This window comes from Mustelus asterias, chromosome 22 (genome assembly GCF_964213995.1).
Source record: "Mustelus asterias chromosome 22, sMusAst1.hap1.1, whole genome shotgun sequence".
NCBI lineage: Eukaryota > Metazoa > Chordata > Chondrichthyes > Carcharhiniformes > Triakidae > Mustelus > Mustelus asterias.
In genome coordinates, this window is record NC_135822.1 from 62,566,057 (window position 1) to 62,578,320 (window position 12,264).

Consider the following 12,264-nt stretch of genomic DNA (forward strand, 5'->3'; position numbering starts at 1 on the left):
CCCCCCCACCCCCTCCGTGGCCACCCCGCCCCCACCCTCGGAATTCATGGAGGAGTGGGGTTGAAGTTGAGGGCTTGACTGGGGAAAGACTTTTCCAGGCCAGAGAGAGTTGCCCCGAGGTAACGGCAAAAATGTGGAACATCGGAATATAAGAATTAGGAGCAGAAGTGGGCAAATTCAGTCCTTCAAGCCTGCTCCGCCATTCAATCAGATCATGGCTGATCTCTCCCTGGTCTCAAATCCACCTCCCCACCTGTTCCCCATATCCTCTTATCCATTTTTAAGTTAGAAATTGCTCCGGTTTCCTCCCACAATCCAAAAGATGTGCTGGTTAGATGCATTGGCCGTGCTAAATTCTCCCTCAGTGTACCCGAACAGGCGCCGGAGTGTGGCGACCGGGGGATTTTCACAGTAACTTCATTGCAGTGTCAATGTAAGCCTACTTGTGACTAATAAATAAACTTTACTTTAAATATATGGAACACAGCAAAAGGCAGAGAGAGAGAAGGAAGATAAGTAACAGACAGAACATGACAAAGTGAAAAGGAAGATAAAGTTGAAGGAGATAGGCAGAGAAGCGGTCGAGGAATCTATTTCATCATAGCAAATTGGGACTTATGTTTTAAAGAGTTAACAGAAAATCAGAGGTTGAAGATAAAAAAACAAGGAAGGGACAAGATAAATTTTTTTAAATTAAAAGTCTTAATTTAATGATATGAGTTGAACACCAGAGGGCAGTGTGTCCTGTCAGACAGACCTGTGCAAACATCTCCATCCCCACACACAGCTGGGATTCTCCAGTTACGGTGGAGTATTGGCTGGAACGCCACATTCCCCCGTTCTCACAGGCACCGGGGCGGGCACGGACAGGATCGGAGAATCCCGCCTCTGATCACCCAACAGCAGGGGTGAAGGGAGACAGCAACGGAGCGGTACGGTGGCACAGTGATTAGCACTGCTGCCTCACAGCGCCAGGGATCCGGGTTCGATTCCGGCCTTGGGTCACTGTCTGTGCGGAGTCTGCACGTTCTCCCCGTGTCTGCGTGGGTTTCCTCCGGGAGCTCCGGTTTCCCCCCACAGTCCAAAGATGTGTGGGTTCGGTGGATTGGCCGTGCTAAATTGCCCCTTAGTGTCAGGGGGATGAGCTAGGGTAAATTATGTGGGGTGACGGGAATAGGGCCTGGGTGGGATTATGGTTGGTGCAGACTCGATGGGCCGAATGGTCTCTTCCTGCACTGTAGGGGTTCTATGATTCAAACGGAGGGTGCTGGGAAAACTGAGCAAGTCTGCCAGCAGCTATTGGGAGAGAAATAGGAGTTAATGGCGGGAATTTTACAGGCCCACCCACCACGGGGAATCGGAGCACGGGAAGGCCCGTTGACCTCGGGTGGGATTTGACGGTTTCGGAATGAGCAAGGCCGTAAAATCCAGTCCAACGTTTGGGTTTCTCTGACTGTCCCTCGGGACTGAGGGGAGGGAGAATGGAATGGGTGGAAAGTCAGCAGTCCTGAGACTGTCCTCTCTCTCAGGCTGACTCTGCGTGTCGCGGCAAAACAGTAAAAGGCAGCTGGCGATCTGCCGTTACCGGTTTCAGGAAGGCCATGTTGTTCACGAGTTGGGAAAGTCCACTGTAGCCTGTTTCAGAGATTCCCGACAGGGCAGGAGGAGGCCATTCGGCCCATCGAGTCTGCACTGTCAACAATCCCACCCAGGCCCTATCCCCGTAACCCCACACACTCACCCTGCAAATCCCCCCTGACACTCAGAGGCAATTTAACACGGCCAATCCATCTAACCCGCACATCTTCGGGCTGTGGGAGGAAACCGGAGCTCCCGGAGGAAACCCACGCAGACACGGGGAGAACATGCAGACTCTGCACAGACAGTGACCCGAGCCGGGAATCGAACCCAGGTCCCTGGTTGGTGAGGCAGCAGTGCTAACCCACTGTGCCACCAGTCACCGTGCCGTTTGCTCAGTCACAGTGGCTGGGACATCCACCTCAGACACTCTCTCCAGCTTTCTCTGCAGCTCCTTTTCCGACTTGTTCTTGAATTTGTTGCAACAATCACACGCTCGCCCAATCCAAACTGACCCATCTCAGCTCGGGGAGCAGCTCAAGGGCAACTAATAACTGCGAGCCTTGCCAGCCAAGCCCCTACCTCACAAACACATAAAAACCAGATGAGCAAGATCCCGCTCATCTGACAAAAGGAGGAAGTTGGGACGTGCCAGACTCACCCAAGTGAGGGGCTGCAGCTTGGCACTGTCACCTCGGACGGGTGAATGTTCATGTGTAGTCAGACTGGGTGCCGGATTGAGGAACACTGTATGTAAAAGGCAGCAGCAAAGCCTACCTTCACTGTCAGTGCTTCAAGGTCCCGCCAGCCAAGGACAGCAGCCAGGACAGCAGCCAGCCAATTCCTCTGCACCATCAGAAAGAGGTCAGATATCCCACAGCAACCCGGAGAAATATCCAGCACTCAGGCCCAAATCCCGAGATCGGTCAGGGAGAGAGACAGAGAGAGACAGAGCATCTGCCCTGCATCTGTACAACAAGGTCTACAGCCAATGCTGCTTGACCCAATGAAAGTTGCCTATTTATGCAAAGATGTGCAAATAGCTTTCATGTAAATGAGGGCGTCACAAATTTCTTTCCCTGGGCTTCGGGGAAAGTTGTGCAACTGAATCCCTGCAGTGCAGAAGGAGGCCATTTGGCCCATCAATACCTGCATTGATTATCTGTAACAGAGTACCTCACTCAGGCCCTCTCCCCAAAACCACACACACATTTCCCATGACCAATCCACCTAAACTGCACATCTTGGAGTGTGAGAGGAAACCAGAGCACCCGGAGGAAACCCACGCAGACACAGGGAGAACGTGCAGACTCCACACAGACAGTCACCCAAGGCCGGAATCGAACCTGGGCCCCTGGCGCTGTGAGGCAGCAGTGCTAACCACTGTGCTCTTTTTCCCCCTGTAGCCTGGGAGCGCTCTGAGCCAGTGTTTGAGTGCAGTTCCTTCAATCTCAGGCAGAGACTGCTTCCCCTGCTGCCACCTTCAATCAGATACTGGTTTAGATGAAAGGACAGCAACTCCCTCCGTCATTCATAGAATCCCGACAGTCCCTTATTTGTCATTTATATTAATGATTTGGATGAGAATATAGGAGGCATGGTTAGTAAGTTTGCAGATGACACCAAGATTGGTGGCATAGTGGATAGTGAAGAAAGTTATCTCCAATTGCAACGCGATCTTGATCAATTGGGCCAGTGGGCTGACGAATGGAAGATGGAGTTTAATTTAGACAAATGCGAGGTAATGTATTTTGGTAGAGTGAACCAGGGCAGGACTTACTCAGTTAATGGTAGGGCGTTGGGGGAGAGTTACAGAACAAAGAAATCTCGGGGTACAGGTTCATAGCTCCTTGAAAGTGGAGTCACAGGTGGACAGAGTGGTGAAGAAGGCATTCAGCACGCTTGGTTTCATCGGTCAGAACATTGAATACAGGAGTTGGAACGTCTTGTTGAAGTTGTACAAGACATTAGTAAGGCCACACTTGGAATACTGCGTGCAATTCTGGTCACCCTATTATAGAAAGGATATTATTAAACTAGAAAGAATGCAGAAAAGATTTACTAGGATGTTACCAGGATTTGATGGATTGAGTTATAAAGAGAGGCTGGATAGACTGGGACTTTTTTCTCTGGAGCATAGGAGGCAGAGGGGAGACCTTATAGAGGCCTATAAAATAATGAGGGGCACAGATCAGCTAGATAGTCAACATCTTTTCCCAAAGGTAGGGGAGTCTAAAACTAGAGGGCATAGGTTTAAGGTGAGAGAGGAGAGATACAAAAGTGTCCAGAGGGGCAATTTTGTCACACACAGAGTGGTGAGTGTCTGGAACAAGCTGCCAGAGGTAGTAGTAGAGGCGGGTACAATTTTATCTTTTAAAAAGCATTTAGATAGTTACATGGGTAAGATGGGTATAGAGGGACATGGGCCAAATGCGGGCAATCGGGATTAGCTTAGGGGTTTTCAAAAAAAGGGTGGCATGGACAAGTTGGGCCAAAGGGCCTGTTTCCATGCTGTAAACCTCTACAGAAGGAGGCGATTCGGCCCATCAAGCCTGCACCGATAATAATCCCACCCTATCCCTGTAACCCCACACATTTACCCTGCTATTCCCCACTGAAACTAGGGTCAATTTAGCATGGCCAATCAACCTAACTTGCACATCTTTGGAGTGTGGGAGGAAACCGGAGCACCCGGAGGAAACCCACACAGACACGGGGAGAATGTGCAGACTCCACGCAGACATTCATCTTCACGTTTTCCTCAGTCCAGCTTTTTCTCTGCTGGGACCAGACTCCGGAAGGCAGTATTGGGGCGCTGTTGTGATATTGTGTGCATGCCAATGTGGACATGTACCATTAAGAAGCAGTATGGTAAGATCACCATGGCATTACTGTGTGTGAGGGTTAGAGGATTAAAAAGTACGACCTTCATTTTAAATGTTCACTGTTGCTTGTGATCCCTACTGCAGATGTTCACCACTGTCTGTGACTCTGTATCAGTCAGACCTCATGTATACCTTACCAGTCAAGTCAGATCATCAACCTGGCACAATGGTTCGCACTGCTGCCTCGCAACACCAGGGACCCGGGTTTAATTCCGCACTTGTGTGGTTGTCTGTGTGGAGTCTGCACATTCTCCCCGTGTCTGCGTGGGTTTCCTCCGGGTGCTCCGGTTTCCTCCCACAGTCCAACTCAAGAACAGCTTCTTCCCTGCTGCCATCAGACTTTTGAATGGACCTCCCTCGCACTAAGCTGATCTTTCTCGATACCCAAGCCATGACTGTAACACTACATTCTGCACTCTCTCCTTTCCTTCTCTATGAAGGAAAGATGAAGCATGGATGTTAGGGAACTTGGGGAAATAAATAGTGATGTCTTGAGGAGTGTCCATATTACAGAGGAGGTGGTGCTGGAAGTCTTAAAGCGCATCAAGATAGATAAATCCCCAGGACCTGATGAAGTCTATCCCAGGACATTATGGGAGGTGAGGGAGGAAATTGTGGGTCCCCTAGCAGAGGTATTAGAATCATCGATAGTCACAGGTGAGGTGCCTGAAGATTGGAGGGTGGCAAATGTTGTGCCTTTGTTTAAAAAGGGCTGCAGGGAAAAGCCTGGGAACTACAGGCCAGTGAGCCTCCCATCTGTGGTGGGAAGGTTGTTGGAAGATATTTTGAGAGACAGGATCTACAGGCATTTAGAGACGCAAGGACTGGCCATGATAAATTGTCCCTTAATCCACAAATATGCATAGATTAGGAGAATTAACAAGGCAAATACGTGGGGTCACGGGGATAGGGCCTTGGTAAGTTGCTCTGTCAGCGAGGCGGTGCAGACCCGATGGGTTGAATGGCCTCCTTCTGCACTGTAGGGATTCTATTCTATCGCCCCAGCACTGGTCACTATCGGAATCCACACCTTCTCCTCACATCCCTGATGTTTTTTTAATTCATGCATGGGACATGGGCGTCGCTGGCTGGGCATTTATTGCCCATCTCTAGTTGCCCTTGGAGGGCAGTTGAGAGTCAACCACATTGCTGTTTCTCTGGAGTCACATGTAGGCCAGACCAGGTAAGGACGGCAGATTTCCTTCCCTAAAGCACATTGGTGAACCAGATGTCTTTTTCTGACAATCGACAATGGTTTCATGGTCATCAGTAGATTCTTAATTCCAGATACTTTCTTTTATTGAATTCAAATTCCACCATCTGCCCTGGTGGGATTTGAACCCGGGTCCCCAGAACATTAGCTGAGTTTCTGGATTAACAGACTCGCGATAATACCACGAGGCCATCGCCTCCCCATAGTGGGTTAGCTTAACAACCTTGCATTTATACCCCAGCCTTTCATCCCTCATGTCTGCAATCATCAAACACACATCATCCCCCAGGGTGTGGCCAGGAACTAAGAGACTGTGCTTATCTCAATCTTACTTATTTTCCACACGAAATTCATAGCCAGCTTCTGTGAGTAATCACTCTCTCACTCGCTTTCTTACTTTCTGATGCAGCCCCGTGTTGCCACCCTCGACGACTGTGCATTACTTTATTCCGACATGTCCAATAGTACACGGGCCTGTGGCCCTCTACCTAAAGTTCAGATTCAACACTTGCGTCATGGTTTGGGACAAGCCTTTCGCAGTGTGAGTGCTTGGTCAAAGTCAGTGTAATAACCTTAACGAGGCCAGTCTTCCATCATCAATCTCCCTTTTATTTACAGTGATAACAGAACGCCTTTCAACAGAGTACAGATCGGTCTATCGACTGCTGGCCTGAATGGGGCCAGCTGGTTTTAAACCAGCCCCACAATCCCCGCTGCTCTTTCCCTGTTGGGTGAACCTCCACTCACTTAATAGGGGAGCTCATACTTAACAAGGTCCATGGGAAGATCTTGATGATCCCCCATGGCCATCAGAATGGTTAGTTTCTCCCAAAGGGTTGTGGGGAGGGGGCACACAACAAACTCTGCCCAATGAGCCAGGAGGTAATAGCAATGCAACGTGAGTCCCAGTCGACCAGGTCACCAAAATTACTGGACTGGACTGAACCAGCTGACCTCAGCCAAGGTGGCGATAAGTAAGGTGGAATAAAGTATTCGCTGCTCCCACTATTTCCTGACCCCTGCTGAAACCAGTCTAGAAACAGTGGGGAGAGAATGGAATTGGATAGGCTCATGCCTTCTGTAGTTGAACAGCCCAAACACTGACGTATGAAGAATGGTGGCTGACACCAATGGAGTGGCACGGTGGCACAGTGGTTAGCACTGCTGCCTCACAGCACCAGTGACCCGGGTTCAATTCCTGGCTTGGGTCACTGTCTGTGTGGAGTTTGCTCATTCTCCCCGTGTCTGCGTGGGTTTCCTCCGGGTGCTCCGGTTTCCCCCCACACTCCAAAGATGTGCAGGTTAGGTTGATTGGCCATGATAAATTGACCTTAGTGTCGGGGATTTAGCAGGGTAAATATGTGAGGTTACGGGAATAGGTTGTGGTTGGGATTGTGGTCGGTGCAGTCTCAATGGGCCGAATGGCCTCTTTCTGCACTGTAGGGATTCTATGATATCCAGTGAGAGTCAGCACTTTCACGGCAGGAGAAAATAACAATTAGACTGAAAGCTGTCCAGCACCAATCAGATTCCCTTTAGTGTGGTGGGCGAGAATTCGAGATGGTGCATCCAGTACCGCTGGAAAGCATTACCTCAACTACCTCAGATTATGGTCGGAATTCTCCAGCCTCGCCCGCAGCTGGGATTCTCCAGTCCCGCTGCAGTGAATAGAGTTTTGGCTGAGTGCCAAATTCTCCATTCTCGCTGGCGGCAGTGACGGGGCGTACGAGACGGAAGAATTCCGGCCTGCGTGTTGAAGTCTGCAGTGACGTGGTCTCCATAATTCAGGCCGACACTCCCAGTGCAGTCCTGAGGGAGTGCTGCACTGTCATAGGCTTCCAGATAAGCTATTAAACCAAGGGCCTGCACAGTCGGATGTGAAGAAAATTCTGCAGCACTCATTTGCGGAAGGGCAGAGGGAGTTCAGTCTGGAGTCCTGTCCAATGTTCATCCCTCAATCACATCCCAAATACAACCTGGTCACCGTGCTCTTTGTGGGAGCTTGCTGTCTGCAAATTGACTCCTGTGTTCCCCACATCACTCCAATGACCAGACTTCAAAAGTAATTCATTGGCTGTTAACCACAAAATGTCGTGAATGTAGCCCAATCTATCACTCAAACCAGCCTCCCATCTATTGACTCTGCCTACAGTTCCCGCTGTCTCGGAAAAGCAGCCAGCATATTTAAGGACTCCACGCATCCCGGACATTCTCTCTTCCACCTTCTTCCGTCGGGAAAAAGATACAAAAGTCTGAGGTCACGTACCAACCGACTCAAGAACAGCTTCTTCCCTGCTGCTGTCAGACTTTTGAATGGACTTACCTTGCATTAAGTTGATCTTTCTCTACACCCTAGCTATAACTGTAACACTGCATTCTGTACTCTCTCCTTTCCTTCTCTATGAATGGTATGCTTTGTCTGTATAGCGTGCAAGAAACAATACTTTTCACTGTATACTGATACACGTGTCAATAATAAATCAAATCAACATAAATTGCTTTGAGATGTCCTGAGGGGTGAGTGCAGGACTCCCTTTCAACCCTGCCACACACAAAGCCAACAACTGAGATGAGTTGCCCAACCCTGCAGGTTTTGTTGCTTCAACAGTCGCCTCTTTCTCATGCAGGCGTTCCTGAATTATTCCACGGAAGCTCGCTCACACGCAGCAGGCAAATCCAACTGATTTTATCTGTCAGATCTGTCAATGCCATCTCTCTTGGATCTCGACATCACATCAATAACAGCACTGTCTGCAACCTGACACCCAGCATCAAAGAGAATTTGTTTCAGCGCTACTGACGCACAGGAGGAGACCATTCAGCCCCTCAAGCTTGTTCTCCTGTTCTCAATGAGATTGCCACCTCTAACTCCTTCCCCCCGTCACAATTCCGTATCCATTACCGTCTGCCAAATCAAGGGTGATCAAGATTTTAGTCCTGAAATTTTCAATTGAACCCAACCCCAACTAAGAAGAACCGTCTCAGATTTGCACTTCACTCCGAGTGCTTCCTGAATAATGTTAAGGTTATTCCCTGATCGAGTCCTCCTCCGAGTGGAAATTTTTTTTTCTCCATCTACCCAATCGAGTCATCTTAAATACCTCAGTTGGATTGGTCCTTAAGCTTCATAGAAACAGAGGAACTCGAAGCAGGAGAAGGCCATTCGGCCCTTCAAGCCTGCTCCGCCATTCACTTTGATCATGGCTGATCATCGAATTCAATATCCTGATCCCCCCCCTTCCTCCCATATCCCTTGATCCCTTTAGCCACAAGAGCGATATCTAACTTCTTCTTGAAATTGCACAATGTTTTGACCTCAACTACATTCTGTGCTAATATGAGCTCGAGAGAATTCAAGATTGGTCTCCCAAACCTGCCCTCCTAATGCAGCCCAGATAGGGCTGTGGCTGAGGGGGTAACCTCCAAGGACAGCATATCTGCTATGTATGTTGGGGCATATTCCTGTGAAGGGAATGGGTCATGTGACTGAGGGGTGTGGGGTGAGCTGGTTGGGAACCGCTCTGAGTGGGCAGTCAGTGTTTGGAGTGTGGAGCGAGCAGATTGAATAAATCCCTGAGGACTGAGGTGTCTCCTCAAGAACTACTCCACAGGCGAGCGACATGTGTGTTCCCTGTCGCTCGTCTGTGTAGTTCTGGAGGAGACTCCTCAGTACTTAGGGATTTAACAATATCCTTCCTGGGTGTCCTTTTAACATGAGCGGGGGTTTTTGAATGGACTGGAATGCACCCAGTAAATGGGCAGAGAGGTGACCACACACCAGCAGTCAGCTTTCAAGAAGTTTTGTCAGCACTTTTGGAGTTAACAGTCCAGCATTTTAACAGATCCAACACCAATCTATATGCTGGTCTGTTTCCAAGATTAGATGCACTGTTTCTCCTTGCTGATAGCATGTATCCTGTTGTCCTTCCTGTCATCTAAACCTTGAATGATACCAGAGAACAAGACTCATGCTGGGTTTTGTTTTGAAGTATTTTTATTCTGAATGTCGTTCTTCTGATGCCACAGGGTGGCACGGTGGCACAATGGTCAGCACTGCTGCCTCACAGCGCCAGGGACCCGGGTTCAATTCCGGCCTCGGGTCACTGTCTGTGTGGAGTTTGCACATTCTCTCCCGTGTCTGCGTGGGTCTCCTCCGGGTGCTCCGGTTTCCTCCCACAGTCCAAAGATGTGCAGGTTAGGTGGACTGGCCATGATAAATTCTCCCTCAGTGTAACCCGAACAGGCGCCGGAGTGTGGCAACCAGGGGATTTTCACAGTAACTTCATTGCAGTGTTAATGTAAGACTACTTGTGACTAATAAATAAATAGATTTTAAAACTTTAAAAAGATGTGCGAGTTCGGTGGATTGGCCATGCTAAATCACCCCTTAGAGTCAGGGGGACTAGCTAGGGTAAATACATGGGGTTATGGGGATAGGGTCTGGGTGGGATTGTGGTCAGTGCAGACTTGATGGGCCAAATGGCCTCCTTCTGCACTGTAGGATTCTATTTAATAGTGCGTTATACTCCTTTTCCACTGACAGTATTTCATTGGGTGCATTGCCAGGCAATTGCTGTACTTGAGCTTCATGGAAGTCATTAGTTCACCCGCTAATAGGGAAGGTGAGCTGGGTTTAGACCATCATAAGACAGATTAGTTTGACCCTACTGATGTTCAGTGCTGATGCAATAATAAACCTGCTCAGTACAAGAGGCACCGCAGGTTCAGACATATGGTGTACGAGCTTGGCTGAGGAGCCAATGGTGCAAAGCTACCATCTGTGGGATTAAGACTGAAAACTGTTCGAAGTCAGAATCCTGCCTAAAAATTGTTTATTTATTTATTAGTGTCATAAGTAGGCTTACATTAACACTGCAATGAAGGTACTGTGAAAATCCCCCAGTCACCACACTCTGGCACCTGTTCGGGTACACTGAGGGAGAATTTAGCACGGCCAATGCTAAACCAGCACGTCTTTCAGACTGTCGGAGGAAACCAGAGCACCCGGAGGAAACCCACGCAGACACGGGGAGAATGTGCACACCCCACACAGACAGTGACCCAAGCCGGGAATCGAACCTGGGTCCCTGGTGCCATGAGGCAGCAGTGCTAACCCACTGTGCCACCGTGCCGCCCAAAAGATGACCTTCAGGAAGGTCAAGTGCATAAAACAAATAGGAGAAGCACAACAACAACAACAACAGCTTGCATTTATATAGTGCCTCTCACTTAGCAGAATTCCCCAAACCTCGGACAGAAATATTAAACTCATGGAGACACCAGAAGAAATATGATGGGTGGCCAGCTCAGTGCCTTCCTACTCACCCACTGGAGAAGGGGTCCTGGCTGGATAGGAAGGCACTAAGATAGCCACCTATCATTATTTTATGTTCACACTGCCCCACCCTCTCCGCCTCCCCCTTCCCTCACCAACCTGAAACACACCCAACAAAGGGATCTTCCAATTCACCCCAGGTGACCAAGGGGAGTGTCTTAAAGAAAGGGCGAGTTGTGGAGAGGCTGCGGGAGCAGGCTCAAAGGGCTGAAAGGTCTACTCCCGCTTCCGTTTCCTATGTTTTCTATGCTCACGTTCCCATGTGGTACCTGAGAGAGGAAACCTCTTCTGCAGCGGATTGGCAGAGGAGCAAGCAGTTCGACAAGGACGGACAATGGTGTTCCAAACTCAGGCGTAACAGCCCGCCACTGGGCTGGGGGCTTTTCCCTCCCCCACCGTAACCGAGGCAGGTAGCTTGCTGATCTGTGCTGTGGGGCCCGGCGGGGGCTACAGTGTGGAAACCCGGAGCGTCCCTGCAACGAGAGAGGAAAGGTCTCAGCAGGAGAGGTGGCCCACGTCTGAACACATATGTGGCCCCTTCTCTGGCCCAACCCCTCCCTTTCCATGGGGGAATCTCAATGAAAAAACACAGCCACTCTTCCTTCCTTGGGGAGGAGGCATGGGGGGGGGTCACTAATCTGCATGGGGGGATCACTAATCTGCATGGGGGGGATTCACTAATCTGCATGGGGGGGATCACTAACCTGCATGGGGGAATCACTAATCTGGATGGGGGGATAACTAATCTGCATGGGGGGATTCACTAATCTGCATGGGGGGGATTCACTAATCTGCATGGGGGGGATTCACTAATCTGCATGGGGGGATTCACTAATCTGCATGAGGGGATCACTAATTTGCATGGGGGGTCACTAATCTGCATGGGGGGGTCACTAATCTGCATGGGGGGATCACTAATCTGCATGGGGGGATCACTAATCTGCATGGGGGGATCACTAATCTGCATGGGGGGATCACTAATCTGCATGGGGGGGATTCACTAATCTGCATGGGGGGATCACTAATCTGCATGGGGGAATCACTAATCTGGATGGGGGGATAACTAATCTGCATGGGGGGATTCACTAATCTGCATGGGGGGGATTCACTAATCTGCATGGGGGGGATTCACTAATCTGCATGGGGGAATCACTAATCTGCATGGGGGGATTCACTAATCTGCATGGGGGGATTCACTAATCTGCATGGGGGGATTCACTAATCTGCATGGGGGGATTCACTAATCTGCATGG

The 12,264-nt window shown here is 49.6% G+C and overlaps 1 protein-coding gene across 1 annotated transcript in view; it reads right to left on the reverse strand.

Moving 5' to 3' along the window:
- tacc1 (transforming, acidic coiled-coil containing protein 1) overlaps positions 1-11,369 on the reverse strand; it is a 155,090-nt gene extending 143,721 nt beyond the window's left edge. Inside the window, exon 1 of the mRNA XM_078239389.1 lies at positions 11,281-11,369. The gene's annotated coding sequence lies outside the window, so the exon portion shown is untranslated. The remainder of the gene's footprint in view (positions 1-11,280) is intronic.
- Between the last annotated feature and the right edge of the window lie 895 nt (positions 11,370-12,264).